Source organism: Anticarsia gemmatalis, chromosome 13 (assembly GCF_050436995.1).
Source record: "Anticarsia gemmatalis isolate Benzon Research Colony breed Stoneville strain chromosome 13, ilAntGemm2 primary, whole genome shotgun sequence".
NCBI classification, from domain to species: domain Eukaryota; kingdom Metazoa; phylum Arthropoda; class Insecta; order Lepidoptera; family Erebidae; genus Anticarsia; species Anticarsia gemmatalis.
The window spans coordinates 12281753-12302858 of record NC_134757.1 but is presented as its reverse complement, the minus strand read 5'-3'; the positions used below and the strand labels follow the sequence as shown (position 1 = coordinate 12302858).

The 21106-nt window shown below is 32.5% G+C and overlaps 1 protein-coding gene across 1 annotated transcript in view; it reads left to right on the top strand.

Moving 5' to 3' along the window:
- The first annotated feature begins 730 nt into the window (after positions 1 to 730).
- The window catches only part of LOC142977773 (cationic amino acid transporter 3-like), a 46479-nt gene continuing 26103 nt past the window's right edge, over positions 731 to 21106 (top strand). Inside the window, exon 1 of the mRNA XM_076121860.1 lies at positions 731 to 904. The gene's annotated coding sequence lies outside the window, so the exon portion shown is untranslated. The remainder of the gene's footprint in view (positions 905 to 21106) is intronic.

Sequence of the window (21106 nt, the reverse complement as noted above, 5' to 3'; positions counted from 1 at the left end):
TTATTACTCGATATTTAAGATTAAACGAATTAAAAAAAAAAGCATATTGTGTTAGGGTTTTTTTGTTAGTCAACATTGGATCTTTCCGCATTTATCTAATCAGTTTACTACTCATACTCTTAAATGCTTCCGCATCTCAATAAAACTTGACTAAGAAAGGAAAAAAAGGGGAATCTCCATTTAGAATTAAAAATTACTGAAACTGTTCAACATCTCATTACTCTCACTTTAGGGATTTAAGTGGTAAATGAGATCTTAACAAATATTGGACATAAAGTACGAAGTTTGACCCATAATAACTTTTTGACGATCTCAATTAGTAATCAATAAATAAAGCAAAAGTTATCATAAACTAACTTCAAACAGTGATGATGTAGGTGATTTCACCCGAAAAACGCACAAAAAAGTAATTAAATTCTATCCTATTCTTTTAACTTGTGTTGTGTAAAAGATTTACTTCACTAAATAACTAGGCATGACTTTTTGCCTAGAAAGTAGTATGTAATTAAAAAAGGACTTCAACGAAAATGTATCTATATTAATAATTAATTGAAAACATTCGTGTTAAAACTATAACAGGTTTTTTTGCCAAAATTACTCAAACATTTTATTGAAAAAAATCAAAATCCTCACAATTTACCTATACTTACCTTCACAGAATTACTATAAAAACGGTTCAAGCCATATCAAGTGGTAAACTCATTCATCGTACTAGGGTTGTATACGACAGCCATTCACTGTGCAAGCTCAGTCGCTCGCGAACCGAGGTACAGACCGCGCGCAAAAATTGCGCAAGAGTCGATCGAACATAAACTCGATATAAAATAAACTACGGAATAAAATTAAACAGTGATTTTTCAGTGTTGTGTGTGTTTGTGGATATAACTATTTTTTTTTTAAAAAGGTGAGTTTTTTTATTTGTTTGAAAATGTGTTATGTTATCGAGATTTGCGGTGTTTCGTTTTGATTTTAGAAAGTGTTTTGCTAATGTTTTTGTTCCTAATTGTTTCGGTATAATGATATAATATTATACTGGTTTCCTTGTATATTTAGGTCATTATTATTGGCAGGTTTAAACCCACATTATCGCTAGTTAGGTTTCCTTGTGATTTTTGAAGTAGGTAAATTTAATAAATTAGATTTTGATAAAACAGTTCATGATAGCAGAACGACTTGACATAAAAAAAAATGTTAAGGTACCCTCTAAGTTAATTTATAGTCAGTCTACTTATTAGTCGTAATTAATTTCCAAATCAAAATTATTTGATTATAAAATTACCAGTTTCAACTTACTTTTCAGGCCTTTATATAATAATCCTGTTTATTATATCTAATGTTTCAATCCCTTCCACAGAATTTTAAGTGCCTACCTAAAAGAAAAAAGCACCCTGATTGTTTATTTAATTACTCAATACAGATATTATTTCCGAAATAAGTGCCAACAGAACTATTATCCAAACGTTCACCAATGAGTAATTTATCAGCCTTTTTCTTACAGGCCCTCCAATAAAAAAAGTCAAATTAAGTAAATACCGAGACCGCATATAAATTAGTAGTTACAATTTTGCAGTACACTAATCAGTGTAACAGATTGACTCAAAATATTATCATTCAGTTAATGTTTTGAGAACTTGACTGTCACACCTTCGTGCACATTATGAACTTCAAGGAAATATATACAAATTCGACATTTGTAAATCCTTAAAACTAAGGGATTTTCCAAAATTATGTTTTGAAAAGTGGTTTGACAAGCAATTAAGCAAGCTTTGGTTCGATTATGTTTTTTTATTCATAGTGTACAATAAGGCGATGTTTAATAGTATTAGAAAAAATAAAATTTGCTTGAAAAAAGGTTAGATGGACATTTCAGGATCTTAACTGTGAATCTATAGATAAGGCTTAACTTGATCCATATCATAGAGATTCCAGAAAACGGTAACAAAAACTGAAACTCCAGAACTTATAAACACAAACAAACACTGAATATATGTTATGAGGATATTATGTTTCTGAAAAAAAAACTGGTTCTTATACTATCTCTATGCAGAATTTCTTTAATCGCAATTCAGTAGTTTAGCTGTCTTCTTCTTCTTATCGTATGGTTAGTGGTGAACTTAGTGTCAAAGTTGTTCAAGCCGCCCGAGAGGCCTTTGACGTGGCTTAACGACTGTTATCTTAGTAGACAACAACCGAGACCGACTTTTAACGTGCCCTCCGAAGCACGGAGACACCCAGTTCAAATACCACTATGCTGTCACCCATCTATGGAATGACCGCGCCAATGGTTGCTTAACCCACAGATCCTTTACCAACCGGCGAGCGCAACTGGCTATGGGCGCCGTTTAGCTGTAAAGCGTATCAAAATAGACATTAGCATTTATAATATTAGTATAGATTTCTTAAGTCTATACATACTCCACGCTTGTTTCTCATTCTTCGGCCATTAGCCTTTTGACAGTTAAAGCAAATCTCCTGTACCGTAACACATTGTGTTGTTCCAAATGTTTGTTAGCAAAAAACATGATAATTTGTTCTTTGGATACCGACAACCGGACTGAAGTACTAATTGAAAATAATTATGTTATTATGACTTTGAAACATACAAATCTTAGGTTGGTATATGTTTATTTCTTAAAATAAATCGCAAGTCTCGGTTGTTATATAGGCCGTGTTCTTTTAAACAAATGAATGAAACTTTTAATTGAAAATAAGCAATCTGAAATTTCGGAAAATATTTTGGGAAACTTTGATATATGTTTTTTTGTTTACATACTGTACGTATGTAAACAAAAAAAACAATGTTTTTAAGGGATTTCAAATATAAAATCCCTTTTTTCTGAAAGATACTGAACATAATTCATTCTAAGAAGTCCTATGAAAAATACTTCAGATAACATCAAGAACATTTCACTCAAGAATCAAACCTTGTATCACACGATAAGCCAACACTACAAAACGCGTCACGTGACTACGTGAAAGTTGCTAAAACGAAGTAGGTCCTTTAACATATAGTCAAAAATGTGATTAGTGTTTTAGACACGTAGAGAGTATGCGTATAGCTCATAAAACTAGTGTGCTATGTGGTAATAAGTTTGTGAAATGATAGTTAGTGATATGTTTACATAAGATTTATTTATGTTTTTTACACGGCCTAACTATGCTTTAAATACTTTATATATGAAGCGACACTCGAGGATATAAGGAGACGTGTATAAAATACACAACCTTTAAGCTATTGTTAACTAACAATGTTAGTCCTATGTAAAAGGGGCGAGTAAATTACCACACGGCGTTACCAAATTTCAGGTTACCAGATTATTAATCAGAAAATACCGATAGCACTTTGTCTTGCCCGGGAATCGGACGCGAGACTTCGTGATCATGAGTCGTAAACACTTACTAAAACCACAGAAGTAGTAATAATTAGCAATTAATATTTATTTAAATAAAAACAAATTGTGTCAAAAATTTCACTCAATAATTAATCGAATTGATCGAACTTTCGCCCTACTTAATATAAATAGCACTAATCAAATGCTATCAATTATAAATATAGATCCACGTGTTACTACGTGATTACAACGTATCATCTATTAACACCACTTGGCGGCTCCAACATCACGAACTTGGCTTCAAGCCATTCATGTCTTCATGCTGCCATTCAATCAATTCGACACTGTACAGTCGACGGCAGAAATCTCTGAATACTTTCTGTTATATAGTAATGTGATTTTAAGAATAAAATCTTTGTTACAAAAGAGTCTGGTTGTACTTTGTGTCCGTTGGTTGTATGTTTGTTAAATTCCCTGTGGCACAAGAACAATTCTTAGTGCATAAGTTGTCTTTTTAGATGGAAAAAATAATGAAAATTGTCGATTAAAATTAGGTTTATATTTTTTTAACGAAATAAGCGGTAGAGAATTTGAGATGAGCATTGCATTGCAAAAACGTGACAGATGCGACTTCAGAGCTTGTTAAAGTGCCTAATCTTATAAGCAGACAAAATAATACTAACACTAGACAGGAAACGAGAGATACAGATGTATTAAGATACTCTTGAGTTCTTCTTAGATATATATAGAATAAATGATTCATTAAAACAGTCTAGATAAATATAAAGTCTAATGTTTTTTTTAAATATTCAAGTATTAGTGTTTGAAGTGTTTCAGCAACTTTTGATGTTGACTGTACAATAGTGTAATTGTTGTCTCCTTATCACACGATTAAGAATAATATACTTCATTTTCATGAGTTTTCAGGCACGAGTAAATAAATAGATATAATTTTATTTTTATCTCTACACTTAAACTGGTTGTGACGTAGAAATAAATCGTAAAATATAAATCTGTGGCACAATATTCATTTTGCGGTTTGATTATAAATTCAATGCATGAAATAGTAACATTTCAATGCAGAAAATAAATAAAAAGCAATATTTATATTTAAAATAATGAAGATAGAAGTATACAATATATAAAAAAACCGTTTGTACTTTATTGTTTTCAAAACCAAATTATTGTAGTAAATAACCTAGTTACCTATCAAATGAATTAAAACAGATATTTTCCTAATAAGGTTAATTGTAACAAATAAACAAATGGGATATCTACAAACAGTAATTGAAGTTAGTATTATCTTTCATTCACGTAGAAGATCGACAACATCTATCAATCTAGTGATCCGTTACTCATGCCTTTTCAAACGCATCTCATTTCCAATGACGTTTGTAAACTTGACGCATTTTACTGTCAAAGCGTAGCGCCTGTACAACGCATAGAACAAAGTGTAAGATGCATGCGTCAAAAACATTCACTAGCAAATCGTGAGATGAGGATAAAAGTGCGTGACTGTATCATAGCTCTATTCAAAGGACTTGCCGATCTGCACGGCTCCTGTTATATATTTTGGCCTCTGTTTCAACCGCTTTGAGGATTAATTTTTGTTAAAAAAGTAGCTTAAAAAATTTATTAAAATTTCATTAATATGGGTTCAGCGATTTATTGTAGTCGTACAATTCATTTACGTTTTTAGTATGCATATGACGACGTTTACCTATTTAATCGTTTATTTGTTTTACCGCAGTCGATAAAATAAAAATAATGGACTAGCAGGATAAAAATTAATTGAATTTGACATTATTTCCTATCGTTACTGAGATTATATGAAAATAAATCGCCACCCCTGGCAGAATAAGAGAGAACAGTAGGTAGATTCTCTACAGTCGGTACCGCAACCCGACATTTATAATGTATCTACTGCAAAAAGAGTTTTTCTTACTACAATTTTCGAAAGCTAGCCTGTTGTTGATAGTCGATAGTGGTAAAAAAAACACCCTAAAGTTCTTACAAAATCACGGTTACATTCACTATAATCTGCATCGAAAGCGAAGCGGAGTAATAAAAAATGCATGATCATGTTGATAGCCACACAGTACAAGATAACACTCATGCAAGGCAAAAGTTTACAAGTTGTTAAACATTAGCCTCGAGTTTTTATGAAGTACTTTATAGGGTTCTGTATCCAAAGGGTAACAACGGAACCACATTACAAAACCTCCACTGTCTGTCTGTTCGTCTGTCCGTCTGTCACTAGGTTCGTATACCTAACTCATGTCTCATGAACCGCAAAAGCTAAAAAGCTGAAATTTACAAAATATAAAAAATTAAGAATAAGTCCCCTTACAACAAACGTTTCTTTCGTATTTTTTTTATTATAATGGTACCTTGTGTTCACGATTCCGACTCGCCCTTGGCCGGTTTTTAAACATTAGCCTCGAGTTTTTATGAAGTACTTTTCTTACAAGTATTTTTATTATCTAAATACTTGTTTGCGTCTAAAGGCTCGATGCGCGTGCGTCGTTTTGATGTCAATGTCGCTTAATAACGCTGTTTGCAATGCGGGTTTGTCGGCAACCGGAGTTTATCTTACATTTATTAAAATGAAGGATAATTCGTATGCCTAAATAAATACAAAATTTGCATTTTAAATGCACTAATTTATTATACTTTTAACACATTTTGTATGTTTGCACAAATGGTGTATGTTTGCACAATGGTTATACCATGGGAATTACCAAATGCCATTTCTCCATACATTTTCCCCTTTCATCCACATTCATACATGACGTCATACGTGCAAGAGACGCCCTTGCCCTTTTTCGTTCGTGTTTCCCTTGAGGAAGACATATTTCGAGGTGAAGATTTTACAATCGTCATGTTTTTTCCTCATAACTGTAGATAATACATTTATTATTTGTTTAATGAATTAAATTAATAAAATTTTAAAGACGTGTGCATTTAATTTTGTATGTTATCTTAGTAATTCCTTTCATTATCCTTACTAATATAATAAAGTTGAATTTTTTAACGAGGAACTACATTGAAATTACCGATCGTATTTGAAAATTAACCAACTCGCACCAGGCCAGCGTGGTGGACTCAAGGCCTCACCCCTCCCTCGTTACGGGAGGAGACCCTTGCCCAGCAGTGGGACAGTAATGGGTTAAATTTATATTATATTATTATTAGTATACACCTAAACATAGAAATAAGTCAGTGTAGAATCCTAAACTATACGTCAGGGTTATTCTAACCATTTAAACGCATTTTTCTCAAAAACACTAAAACATTTAGCAAATTCTTCTCCTACGTTACATTTTTTCCAAAATTTAATACAAAATAGCCTACGTTGGCAAACTATATACTCTTACTATAAGCTATATAACCATATTTACCATCTCCTATCACCACAAACCATAATAACACAGCCACATGTCTAATGAGAAATTGCCCTTATTACAATTCACACGGTGAAAGAAGAAACAATCGCAAGCAGACCTATTCATAAAACTAACGGTCGTAATGTTTGCAAAATATTCTAATCATTCAACTGCCATTGGAAATGAACTCTATTTTTAGCAGTTCAGAGTTTGTAATAGCAGTTATGTGGCTCTGAATTGTCTAAACGACTTGCAGACTTTTCTCTGTAAAGAAACGATAACTACAGTTCCGTAAAATATATTCAGGTGATTTCTGAAATGTTGTGTTTATCCTATATACATTTGAAGCTCAATAAATATATGTTTATTCTTCCTATCGGTATCGATCTTCCGGTATTGCAAAAGGTTTACACGATATTTTTTAAATTGCTTTAGCTTTTACTTGCAACTACAGCTGCGTCAAAGATTTCCCGTAGTAATAAAAGTAGCAATGGTGTTAATCCAAGTCATAAATTGTATGTGCGCATCAAAGTCCGTTAATTGGTTTATATCGAACGAGAAAATATTTACATTCTTTCGCATATAAAATGAGTAGGATTCATAAAGCCTGAAAAGGTCTTATTATATTTTCAATATTAAATGTGTATTAAACAGTCAATGTTTTTATCAACTTTAACCAGTTGATAAAAACATAGTTTGATCTCAATAACTACACTTGATTGGTCAATTCGTCACAGTATCGTTTACAGACAACTACTATTTTATTACAAGCACCTCTATAGTTTACCACAAACTGACCCTGGATGATATAACATTATAGAATACTTTACATTACTCATTCATCTAACAAGAGACTTGACAAAATTAAATAGATTTAAAAAAAAAAACTGATTTGTAAGATTGTTTTGTCACACTTAAAAAAAATTGGCTCTAATTTTTGACGACAATATTATTATTCTCTAGCAATAACAACAAAGTGGTCTGTGTATTCGCTTGCAACATAATTAGTAGGGGGTAGAATCCTTCAATCCTTAAAAGGCACAAAATGGAGTTACATATAATTTCATCTAATATATAAAATTCTCGCGTCACAGTTTTCGTTACCGTACTCCTACGAAACGGCTTGACCGATATACATGAAATTTTGTGAGCATATTGAGTAGGACTGAGAATCGGCCAACATCTATTTTTCATGCCCCTAGGTGACACTTTTCTTTTTTTAATTTTTATGGCAAGACAACGTTTGCCGGGTCAGCTAGTTTCTATATATTTTTATAAGAGAACTATTCAATCTATCCCAAAAGAATTTAAAGGATCTTAATTAAAATTTTCTAGCGAAGTCAAACAGCGTCAATTCCTGTTTCCCTTTTAAACCAATAGTCATGTAAAGAAAGGCACTTTGCTATGACGTCACCATTTAAAAGATATATAAAACGGTATCAATATCACATCATATTTATATTATCTTCACTCGCTATTACCCGTGATTTCACAGCGCACAAAAACGAAGTGACGTCATTTAAACAGGTCTTGAAGACATCTGTAAAACCTGTTGAAAAGCCAGTTTCGATATTCACGTTTTTTTAAGGATTTTATCGATTTTTGTTGCCCTGATTCTGTTATTACCATTAAGTGTAAAAAAATCAAGTAAAGGCACTGATTTTTAATAAAATATCTCGTATATCATGACTATAAAGTCTATTGAATGTTGATGATAAAGGATGAAAATTTCAAAATATTATACTTATTGATATTTTTCATAAATAATTATGAGGCGGTCGGTAAACGATCTGTGGGTTAAGCAATCGTTGGCGCGGTCATTCCATAGATGGGTGACCGCATAGTGGTATTGGAGCTGGGCGTCTCCGTGCTTCGGAGGGCACGTTAAAAGTCGGTCCCGGCTGTTGTCTACTAAGATAGCAGTCGTTAAGCCATGTCAAAGGCCTCTCGGGCGGCTTGAACAAATTTGACACTAGTTTGACCACTAACCATACTACAAACAAACATAGATAATTATTATTTCAACGATTGTTCGTTCGAATACTTTTTGTATACATATGATGAGTAACTGCTATCAATTATACTCAAAATTTGTGTATTCAGTCAAATTCGGATGACAATATTTTAAAACTAATTTTATATAATAGGCACAAGAGAAAATTATCTCTCTCTTGTGAAAAGACAAATATATCTGGTAAAAGTGTAATAAATATCTAATCTAATAAATAAATGAAACCACTACTCAATATCATCGAACTAATCCTAGTTAACTTATTAATACGAGCCTAGCCTCGATTTCCAGCGGAAAACGCACAACATTGACAAAGTTGCCTCGTTTATAAGCCAAGTACTCACGGCCACTATCATGCTATTACCTTCAGATAGTAATTAGGATATTTGTTTAGTTACTAGCTAATATAATTTCTATCGATATTAGCCTGTCTGTAACGGGAGTTAAAATATTGGCAACAACTGTTGGAGATTTAAAGAGTATGGACGTAATCTATCGATTGATAATTTCTATCAAGGTTATCCTATTACTTACTAAAGATAACATATTGACACTGAACGTTGCCTATTGCAAGAGAACGTTCATAGTCCATTAATAACTTGGATCGGCTTAGCTACTCCTATATTTATTATCAAACTTACATTTAGGGTTGAAATAAACTGACCAACTGATAAAATTTGACGTATTATTACAAAATCTATGTAAAAAAAATTGTCTATCACACTATCTCGGAAGGAAATAGCCTCTTTGTATCTTAATCAGTTGTAGTTGCTATCTTGTCTGCCTTTAAGCCATGGATCAGCTTCTGACATGTATTGTGTCGGCAACCTTTCAAGTGTAGTCAAGCCGTCTCAAATATAAATCCTTCAGCTGTTAATATTATGGGTTCGAATCCCACCTGGAACAAATATTTGTGTGATGAGCACGAGTATCTGTTCTGAGCCCGGTTGTCAATTTATATATATAAGTATATATTTTGAAGTATATACGTATGTTTATCAGTTATTTGGTACAAACTCTGTTTAGTTTGGAATCAAATGACCGTGTGTGAATTGTCCAATGATATTTATTTAATACTAGCTGACCCGCGCAACTTCGCTTGCGTCACATAAAAGAGAATGGGTCAAAATTTTCCCCGTTTCCGAAACATTTTTTACTGGTACTCTGCTCCTATAGGTAGTAGCGTGATGATATAGCCTATAACCTTCCTCAATAAATGGGCTATCTAACACTGAAATAATTTTTCAAATCGGACCAGTAGTTCCTGAGATTAGCGCTTTCAAACAAACAATCAAACTAACAAACTCTTCAGCTTTATAATATTAGTATAGATTAGTATAGATATCTGGCGACATCTCGCGGCGCGTGGCATGTCGAGCGAAGTTCAGCAACATCACACCTTCATCCAATATCAAGTCAATTTGTCCGCTAGTGTATGCCAGGGCTTAGTTAGCACTTAGACAAAGTTGCACCTTCCCAACAGGTCAGATCACGTGGGACCTGTTCTGTACTGCCCTTAGCTCTTGTAGAAAGTTGTTATGTTAATTGTTCGTTAAAATATGTGTGATAATTGCAAGGTCTTGACAACGATACATGTTTATTGGTTTCTAAAAATTATGATGAGATGTCAAGGTAGTACTTATGGCAATATATACAAATAGTTGTTTGATTTTATTTAAGGTCTTTCCCGTTCTTTTATAGTAGTCCGCGTGATTACCGTCATTTCATAATTGTCTTCATCTTATCCTACTTTAACTAAAATCGTAAAAGAAGGGAAATTTTTCAACCAGCCGCCTGCCCGACGCCAACATTTTGGGGATTCTACGTTTGACGGGTTTTTTTCAATTACGGCAGTGGTAAGGAAGCGGGTTTTTGGTATAGGATTTTAGGATATAGATGGGTCGGACTTTATGACACTGCAGCTTTGGGGAAGGTGTTAGTAAATGCTGCAGTGGCTTGGGTAAGTTGGAGTCGCATACCCCTAATGGGTCTATTCTCTGATTGGTCTGATCCACAGGTCCTGTTATCGGCATCAATATTTAATTCTTATTGCGTTATCTATTATACTATTAGTAAAACAACAAACATTTCAAACGCACTCAACATCTCAATAAAAAGCGTTTTTTCATATTACTCTAATCACTTCAAACCAAGGTTACAATCAAATGTACACGTAACACTTCAAAACATTACCCAATAGTGTATCTGAAACAATTACAATTCACTTCCGATTCAAAACATGCAATGTTAAACTGTTCAATCGCATTTTTCGCCTTTTTTTATTGCAAAATCAATGTTGCTTACGATGTTTCTTTGCCTCAATCTGTAATAATTTTTTTCGTAGAATGTAATATGTGGGTTTCGTAAGTAAATGTATTTTTTTATCTTCGTCAATGTATTTATTTTGGTACTTACAAAAAATAAGTAAGCAATTATGTTAGGGTAGCTAACACACGATCATTTAATTCCAAATATATCAGAACTATGATAATGACTTTTTTGTGTTACATTTTTAGATAAGTACTAGCTGACCTGGCAAAACGTTATTTTGCCTTATAAATAAAAAAAAATAGATGTTGGCCGATTCTCAGACCTACTCAATATGCTCACAAAATTTCATCAAAATCGGTCAAGCCGTTTTGGAGGAGTATGGCAACGAAAATTGTGACGCGAGAATTTTATATATTAGATTATATAAATACTATATATTCGGACTGGAAACAAAACCCTTATATTCGAACCCTGTAGTATAACCATTAATAAAGCAACAAAGTAAAGAACTTAACTACTATGTCATTCGGTACGTAAAGTTATATTATTTGTAAACTTCAATCAGATGCAATACAACAACTCACATTTCGACGGTATTTTAATAACCGCATCGCAGCCAGTGGTTTACCTTGAAAGGTACACAGTTCGATTTCCGTGAGCGACTGTTACATATTTCGTCACTCATTTGATACTGAGACATATAAATATATTATAATTCCAACTTATTCAGAGGTAATTTAAAATTAAGTTCTTTTCTTCAGTAAGGCGAGCCTATTGCCATATAGGTACCATATTGTCTACTATTGAAAAGAATCCTACTAATATCATAAATGCGAAAGTTGCGAAAGTACCAAACAAATTTTGATTAAATTTGGTGCACTGATAGTTTATAATATGTATTAACGCATTGGATACTTTTTACACTGGGAAATCTTTTCGCGTGGTCGAACTCACGAGCAATAGTTAGTTTCTGATAAGAGGAAAACTTTTTCGTTGTCGACCTTCTTGTATCACCTTGATAAGTTCAATGCATTAGTACGTACATTTAACAAGTATTTTGTATGCATGTACCGATTATTATTTGAGTACTATAGAATAATAGGAAGGTTGAAATACACAAGGAAAGTTACAACAATGAAACATACATTTTCCCTTTACAAAAACCATAAAAATACACTTTTATTTATTTATTGACTTGTTTGAGTTCGCGCTTTGTTATAAATTACCATTCTTATAAGAATAAAAAAAAATCCTTAAAAAACGTGTTTAAAATCGATCTAATTGTATTTAGTGATTATCTTCTAAACTAACTTTTATCGATTTATTATCTCAGTACTGGAAAAGAAGGGTCCCTAAACATCAGATATTTCTGACAAATGTTTGAATTTGCATAGAAAATACTTTTGTTTTTCAAAATAATACGTAACGGTATTCAAAGATTTTCGATAAATGCTGATTTGAACCACGAGTCAAACTCGAAATATTCTTCTCCCATCACTTTATATCATAGGTATAAGATGCTGAAAGAGGAATGCTCCTCAAACTTACTAAATATATGACTATCTGCCCTGTATGTAGTAAAAACATATTCAATTTCATTTATATGCAAAAAAGTACTATCTTAACGAATAAATAAAGTTTACGAAGGTCTAGCCAGAACCTAGAATATTCTAGACTGAGCCTAGTTGCTATCGCTACAGAGTTACATAGTCCCCCAATCAGTTCGTTTATCTCTCGTTTGAACAAGCCGAGGGGAACGACCCCACGGTAAGGTGCTACAAATTATAAAATTGCGGATCAAATCCTTGAGATGAATAACACAGAGTACAAGTTAGTTCTAGATTTCTATTGAATATAGACATTTAGTTAAAAGGCAACGAAATTATAGCATAAATGTATCTAGGTTTATGTATGTAGTTTCACTTGCATAGGCATTTGCTTCTGGAGAATCCTCATTTTGATTATATTTTAATCTAATATCTGTCACCCAGCCAAATTTCATACGAATCAGTGTAGTAGTTTTGTCGTGAAAGCCTGTCAAACAGCCACATTATTGTATGTATTATAGATGTCACTTTGAAACTTTTGATAATTGACATTAACAATTTTCGAATCTAGTTCTGAAAGTATTAACATACTTTAGTTAGTATAGTATCAGATTTATAATAACAGTCGACAAAATGACAGGTCATTTAGCTAAAAGACTATATTGACTAAACGTCTGCAACATATAGTAAACGTAGTACACTAGATATTGCGTTATTTTCAAGTTAGAATTAGATTTCGCAACAAATAATGACCCGTGCGTGTTACTAATTGGTGTAGAAATATGTGTTGATTAATAAATAGTAGTTTATTTAAAAACGTGTTTCTTTATTGTTTTACTAGTAGAAATACTGTTCAAAAGTTATCTAGTACTTGGTATAAGAACATTATAACTAGTCTATGTTTGATCGGGTGTCTTTATTTATGTCCATGCTAAATTAATACTAAATTAATTAAGCCTTTGCGCTGTGAAGCAAACAATCTTGCAAATTCATAAAATATGTATTGACTTGTTGAATCTATACTAATATTATAAAGCTGAAGAGTTTGTTTGTTTGTTTGAACGCGCTAATCTTAGGACCTTGTTCGATTTGAAAAATTCTTTCAGTGTAAGATAGCCAATTTATCGAGGAAGACTTTAGGCTATATATCGCCCACGACCACTAGACTAGACCACTAGACACTACGACCAATAGAAGCAGAGTAAGAGTAAATAATGTTACAAAAACGGGGAAAATTATGACCCATTGTCTCTTATGTGACGCAAGCGAAGTTGCGCGGTCAGCTAGTGGTATCTATAGATCATCGTAATTTTTTACTTTATTTACACTCAATCCTAATGAACTATAGACAAAAGCCTTCTTCATGAATCATTCTGTCTAACAGCAAAAAGGCATGAAAATCGGTCCAGTTATTTTTTGTTGGACAATCGAACATACAGACAGACGCAGGATTTTGTTTCATGGTACGAAAATTGATTACTCATAGTGATATATTCTGTTTATCACGTGCATAGTCCAATGAACGTATAATATAAAATGTCAAGGTATTTCTAAATTTGTGTGAAATGTTATTTCTTTTTATAGCCTGAAATCAAGTTTATTCTCTTCTTAGTTCTCAAATGTTATTTATTACAAAGTTTCTGTAATTTATTCAAAGCCTTTGGCGATTTATTTAGCGATACGAGGACACGCCTTAACATGTGAGCAATATCTAAATTATGGACAAATTCACGTGTAGCAACATGCAACAGCATGTGGCAATAATTTAGATTTTAAGAAGTATCGAATCATATCATCCAATGATTGGGGCAAAATATTTGCGAATTTTTAAGATGTCTTGAAAACTTTACCCTTACATAGATAGTTAGTTAAAGTGCTTAAATAATAAATTGAATGTTTCTCTGCATCATCCTTAAGGTAATAACTAGGTTGGTATATTTTTTGGTCTTAGGGTGTCAAAATATGTTTTTAAAATTCTTCAAATTTTATACTTTCAAAGGTCTAAAAGCTTAAAATTTTAAGTTATTATTAGGCGGATTTATTAACATTCTCGGTAAAATTTTACTCAATTTAAAAACTGTAGCAAATTGCTTCTTTCAACGATATCGCAAGTTCGTGTATTAATCTGCCCGAACTATTCATAAATTACCATCGTTCATAACAGTATGTAAACGTATGCAAAGTATCAAGAACATCGGTTGATCGGCGTCGTCGTGAAAGCGTAACAAACATCACAACATACTCATTTGTGCATGCACTTGTGTATGTAAAATTTGATACACACCACTCCTGGTGAAAAATATAGTACTAATCCCTATGCTTGAAATATTTTTGCTTGAAAAGGGCTCATATTTCCACTAACTGGGTGCAAAGGAATAGAGGCCACAAACACGAAAAATCCAAGATTGCCTGGCTGTGTCTTGCCGCCGATAGGATAATCTGGAATTGAAAGATGGAGGCCTTTACTCTGCAACACTATCAAGCTTATCACAAAGAAATAGGCGACATCGCTTGCGCTGTGGTCAGTGATTATTTACCCCATTGTTGCTTTAATTTTTGACGCCGAGGGTTCTGATTTCACAAACACATAGTTACGTGAATTGATGTCCTTTGTACAAAATTTGTTTGAGTCCGATTATCGATGCAAAATTATTATATTAGAGGCAAACAATTACCATAATTACGTGTACCATAATTTAGTCTGTAGCTACCTAGATATAAATACATATAACTAATCGAGAGATAAAATTTGTATAAGAAAAATTGACAGGCTCAATTCTTCAAGAGAGTTTAAGTGCCTAATTATAAAAAGTGGTTCGAAGGCTTTTTTTGCCTAAGTTTTTATACATTTAAATAACAGACGAGGCCGAGAGAAACCAAGCGAATAATCTTACTTGTAGCCTTCAATCTGTTGTCATCTAAGTGATAAGATATTCGAATTAAATGTAAAAAAAAGAGTTTGAAGAAAAGAAATGCCGGCATAACTATTATGTTTTTAATTGAGACCATTTGTGAATATTGTTAATTGCTTAATAGATTTATTGGATTAAGATGAATGTTTAATTGTAAGTTTATATAAACTACTTATACTAAAATTGCATAAATCGAATTGAATAAGTATAAATCAAGATGAAAGGAAAACTACCAAAATCGGTTGGAAATAAAAGGATACTCTGATTTATTTATGTTTAAAGACACAAGGAATGTTTTGCTCTGACTACTGTCTGCTACTGAAAATTAAAGTGAACAGTTTCTAAATTTTATGGCGGCTTAATTTAGGTATTAATTCTATCTATCTAGTTTTAGTTTTTTAACAAGCGCTATGAAGAAAGTATCGTACCTATTTCAAAACTAAGCTAAACGTAAAATAAATCTAGCTTTTAGACTTTTTAGCTCAACTTTGAGTAATAGTACTATTTAGTGCTTTAGTCTAGTATTTAGCTATTTCCTACATTGATAAATAATATGTGTTCATCACTTCACTGTCGCTCTGCTAATATAAACAGGTTTTGAAGGAAAACTGCCGACTAACAGTTTCATAAGAAAGTAGTTTACTTAAAACTTTACAAACTATTTTGGACTTTAAACATGAAGATGTAAGGTAAGATTTACAGTAAAGATAGCAGGTATTCTTAGGGGATTTACATACTAGCAGATCCTACATTTGTTAGATTTTTATTGTCTTTCGTAATGCCTTGGGTAATCCCTGAGTTTATAAAGAATGTCATCACATTGTACGAAAGAAACAATTTAGAGACATAGTAAAAAATTATTAAGAATTAATCTTCTATCGCGTGTAACTAATCGATGATACAATATACGGATGAAAACTGTTAGACAAGATTTAGAGAATTTAAACTATCGTTCTTTGTATCATCTATACTAATATTATAAAGCTGAAGAGTTTGTTTGTTTGTTTATTTGAACGCGCTAATCTCAGGAACTACTGGTCCGATTTGAAAAATTCAGTTTAGATAGCCCATTTATCGAGGAAGGCTATAAGCTATAAATCATCAAGCTACGACCAATAGGAGGAGAGTACCAGTAAAAAATGTTACAAAAGCGGGGAAAATTATGACCCATTCTCTCTTATGTGACACAAGCGAAGTTGCGCGGGACAGCTAGTATACCAATAAAATAATAATTTTACGGGATTAAGCAATTGGCACGATGACATCAACACAAAACAATTAGTAATAGATTCATAATAATATTCTTCACGTCAATGAAAGTGAACAATAGATGATAGCACTGATTAACTGTCCATTGTTGATCAGATCAGGCTTGTTGTGCAACAAACACCGCTTATTATTTCTATCACTTAATATATCACTAGCTAAAAACAAGTGCCGACTTCATCCGGGATGATGGATAACGACAGCGCGGCGATTCCAGAATAAGATGACGAGATGGAGACTTTCATAAGAAAGACTAGCCAAAAGCCTTACACAGAAATTGGTGTTAAAAGGAAGGGCGGCTTTTGCACTGCAATTAGACAATAAGAAATTATACTACTAATATAACGTTGGATTCAGTCCCACGCACGCCTTCCAAATGTCCGGGACTCTGTAGTCTTAAGATACACAAAAGACGTACATATGCCTAAATATTCGGTATGTTATGATAGACTCAGGATTTTGAATGTATTGGAACGAACAAGACTGGCCACCCATCTATGTAATGTCTAAAGTCCAAAGATTTCTTAAACTCAAGAGCTGTTCAAAGTGTGCGACATTAGCCGGGTCCTGACTGAGCGAGCAGCCTCGCGAGGCAATATCTAGGTATCTTTTCTTTCAGATCGAAACGTGTGGGACCGAGATATTGCCTCGCGAGGCTGCTTGCTCAGTCAGGACCCGGCTATTAAGGTTTCATTTCGTTCTTTCACCGTTACTTATTAAAAAAAATATTAATTACTTCTTAATTACTTTTGTTTGAGAGGCGAATGCTAACCACCTGGCTATTATAGCTTCGTAGACCAAAAAGTCCCCGTATAATATTATCATAAGTTATCTAGATTTAAAAAAATATATTATTTATACGATAAAATAAATACAGTTTTAGAAAAAAAAACTCATTTAAATATTAAACTAGTTTTGTATACAAGTCACGTTTCGGTATATTTTAATGTACAAAACGGTCAAATAGAATTTCAAAGTTTTTTAGGTTAAATACCTGTTTCTATACTTATCTTTGCTAAAAATAGATTCATTGATGTTTTAATACGTATAATGAATAAGCACTAAAAAAACCTGCTAAGAATATGCAAATAGAAAATTTGGTATATTTTAAAAAAGGATTTTTTTTTTGTAAAAATGTTAGGCTATCATTGCTTTTTATCCAAGTTTGTTTGAATGACGATTTATTTAAGCGACTATAGACCGACAACTTCGTATAAAGTCTTGTATACAATTTTCTAGGTAGTCATAGGTGCACAACATTCAGATTTTAGAACATTAGTGAGCCATAGACTTATGCAGACAGCGGTCGGTTTGATACAACTACTTTATTTTAAAAATACAATTAATGATCTAGATAAATCGTGCATACCAAGACTCTTTGTAGTGATAGTATATGCTAATGCTTATCAAATTTTAGGCATGCAAGGTTTCATCACGATGTTTTCGTTCACCGTTGGATCAAGTGATAATTATTTCTAATACACACATAATTTCGAAAAATCATACGTGTGTTGCCTCGGGTTCGAACCTGCGACCACTTGCGTGGGAGGTGCCAACTTGTTTTTTTTTATTTATTCTTATAGTATTTGGGGATCGAATATCGGGCCTTGGATAATGCAAATAGGCTCTTTTTCAGTCAATATAACAGTTAAAAACATACAAACCCATAAACGATTTACCAAATACTTAAGTCTATTGATCTATACTTAAATACCACCTGCTATAGAACAAGATTGTCAAATACATTTCAATGGTAATTAAACTATTCGGCAAATATTACAAATTCGGTAGTCGTATAAGTGAAAGTAACACTGAACGGACACGAATGACAAACACTTGGTCATATTACACGTAGCTTGCGTCATCTGATTTGATTTCAAATCATTGCATACTCGTGATAGTATATAAGTACACAGAATATAAGGCAATAGGCACGCCGTCGAAACTGAGTAACCTCCGGTTTCTGAGGTACATTTAGCGGTAGTTTATCTATTCAATAGCTCTTTTTTAATGAGTTTAAACGCGATTGAATAGATAAACTACCGCTGAATGTGCCTCAGAATTCTCAGAAACCGAGGGTACGAGATTTAATAGGGTAGTTGACTATCACTAAAATCAGCTACTCTTTATGGAATGTCAAAAACGCATTTTAGTATAGAAATCTAACATAGTGACGTCACTAGTGTCGTATTTATTATGATCAATTGAGTTAGGCACTCATCACTAAACATCATATAGTGTTGTAATCTGTAATAATTTTAATTTTATCGTTATTGACGAAAAAATTTACATGATGACATTTTAGATGAACTTTTTGCCTCCTTTACCAATGCAATTATCAATAAAATGTTGTATGTTATTTAATTAACTAGTAATGAAACTCCTGCCGTACTTTACATTTAGCGGTATATTTTCTTATCGAACCGTTTCAATCAGGTTTATCAGGGCTTCGTTAAAGTCCCCAATTAAGTGTTAACGGGACTCCATTTCCAAAATACACGATTTTCAATTTAATTAAACATCTTCGTAAAAAAGCCGATTGCAAATAAAATACGACCATATTAAGTATCACAATAAAATATATTTGGGTCGTTTACCTTAACTTCATTAAGGTCAAAATATAAAATAAGGTTGTATGTCGACTTGGTCATGTTTTGCGAACGTGCGGCTTAAACGAATAGTTTGTATGTTTACGCTCTGTAGACTGTCTTTTTTTGTATTATTTGAGTACTATATTCCGACTTTTAAATTAATTCTGCGGCATTTTCAATGCATTTTTTTAATGATGATGATGATGATGAACAGAGATCTTATTATGACCATTTACTTTAGTTTTAAAGAGCACTTTCTTGTAAATATCCACATACAATCGCAAACATATTTCGTTCGTCGCGCAGACATAGTATATCTACACCTTTACATAACTTAGTGGACATCCTTAACACACTTGTGGCTTGACCATACATACCTAATGAATTGTGTGTAATGTCCTTATGTAGTATGTTGTTCAAAATGTCACTCGCACAAATATATGAGATTACGTAGTCTCACCGAATTTGGGTTTGTTTACCAAATAGAAAGACCGTGAGAAATCGTCTAAAAATAGGTATTGATTACTGATTGGACTTAATATACATGAATAATGTTAATTAACTATGTAATTTCTCGAAAATCCAGGCAGAGGTGTTGGATTATAGTTTATTACCTTTAGTTTTGTTTTGAGTCAAATGTAAAATATAAAGCAACAGAACGAATAAAATATGACTATCACTCTGCATTGTTTAGTATCTGATAAGGAAAACAATAATTTTCGATGTCCTACAGTTTTACCTTATATCGTTTTGAAGACGCTTAGGATCAGGTGTCTACGATATCAAATTGAAAGCCTTCAATCAAGACTTAACTTATTAAGGCAACGATTTCTCCAATTTTTGTTTAAACTTTCTTCATTAGGGTTGAATTAAGTCTGGTACTTCTCAATAAGCCCTTTTCACATCGGAAGAATTATAAAAGATGACAAATGGATATATTTCGATATGACACCGTTGGACTTAAAAACTTTTTTCTCTCCGATGACATAGCAACGGAATTGAGTGCAAAAATCTTAAGATTTCACGTGTACGGGTTAATCACAGTTATTCTGAGTAATAAAATAATAATAAAACTTATTTTATCTTACGCAAACATTATCTCTTCAAACAAAGTATAAAATGGCTGTCTTTTCGTCTGCAAAACACGAGGTCTTACAGACGAGTTGTCTAGTGAAATACCTTTATTTTAATACCTTTATTACTACCACGTTTAATTATTATTTTTACTTAATCATTTTCTTGTCATAAAAATCAAGTATAAATAAGCATTTGCCTTCCACGTAATCGATATTTTTCGAGTACACCTTCACACAATACTAACTGCTACTTGTTAAAAGAAAAACAACACATTTTTAAATTCACAGATGAATAAATAATACATACAAATTTAAAATAATAATGTTTTTTTGCTTTGCATTTGAGTGCGTTACTACTTTTTCGTATTTGGTGCTTTTCCGCACATAAAAATATTAAATTTAAAACACAATTTAACAACCGCATCAAGGTTACTTCATAATATCAATAGATACACGTATTTTAAATTTAAACCAATTTTCGCCACATTCGATAACAAAAGGTAATAAGTACAGTATAGTGAATGTGAAGTAACTATTGCAACATGAACATTGAAATTTGTTTACAAAACAACTTGCTTTTGTATCGTACATTCATAATTTTACGTGATCATGATTACATAATTAGTGATTGATGTTTAATGATTGTGATTGATTGCGTGCCTAATCATTGATGATGCAACTAATAAAATAATATATAGATTTCTTCCAGAATTA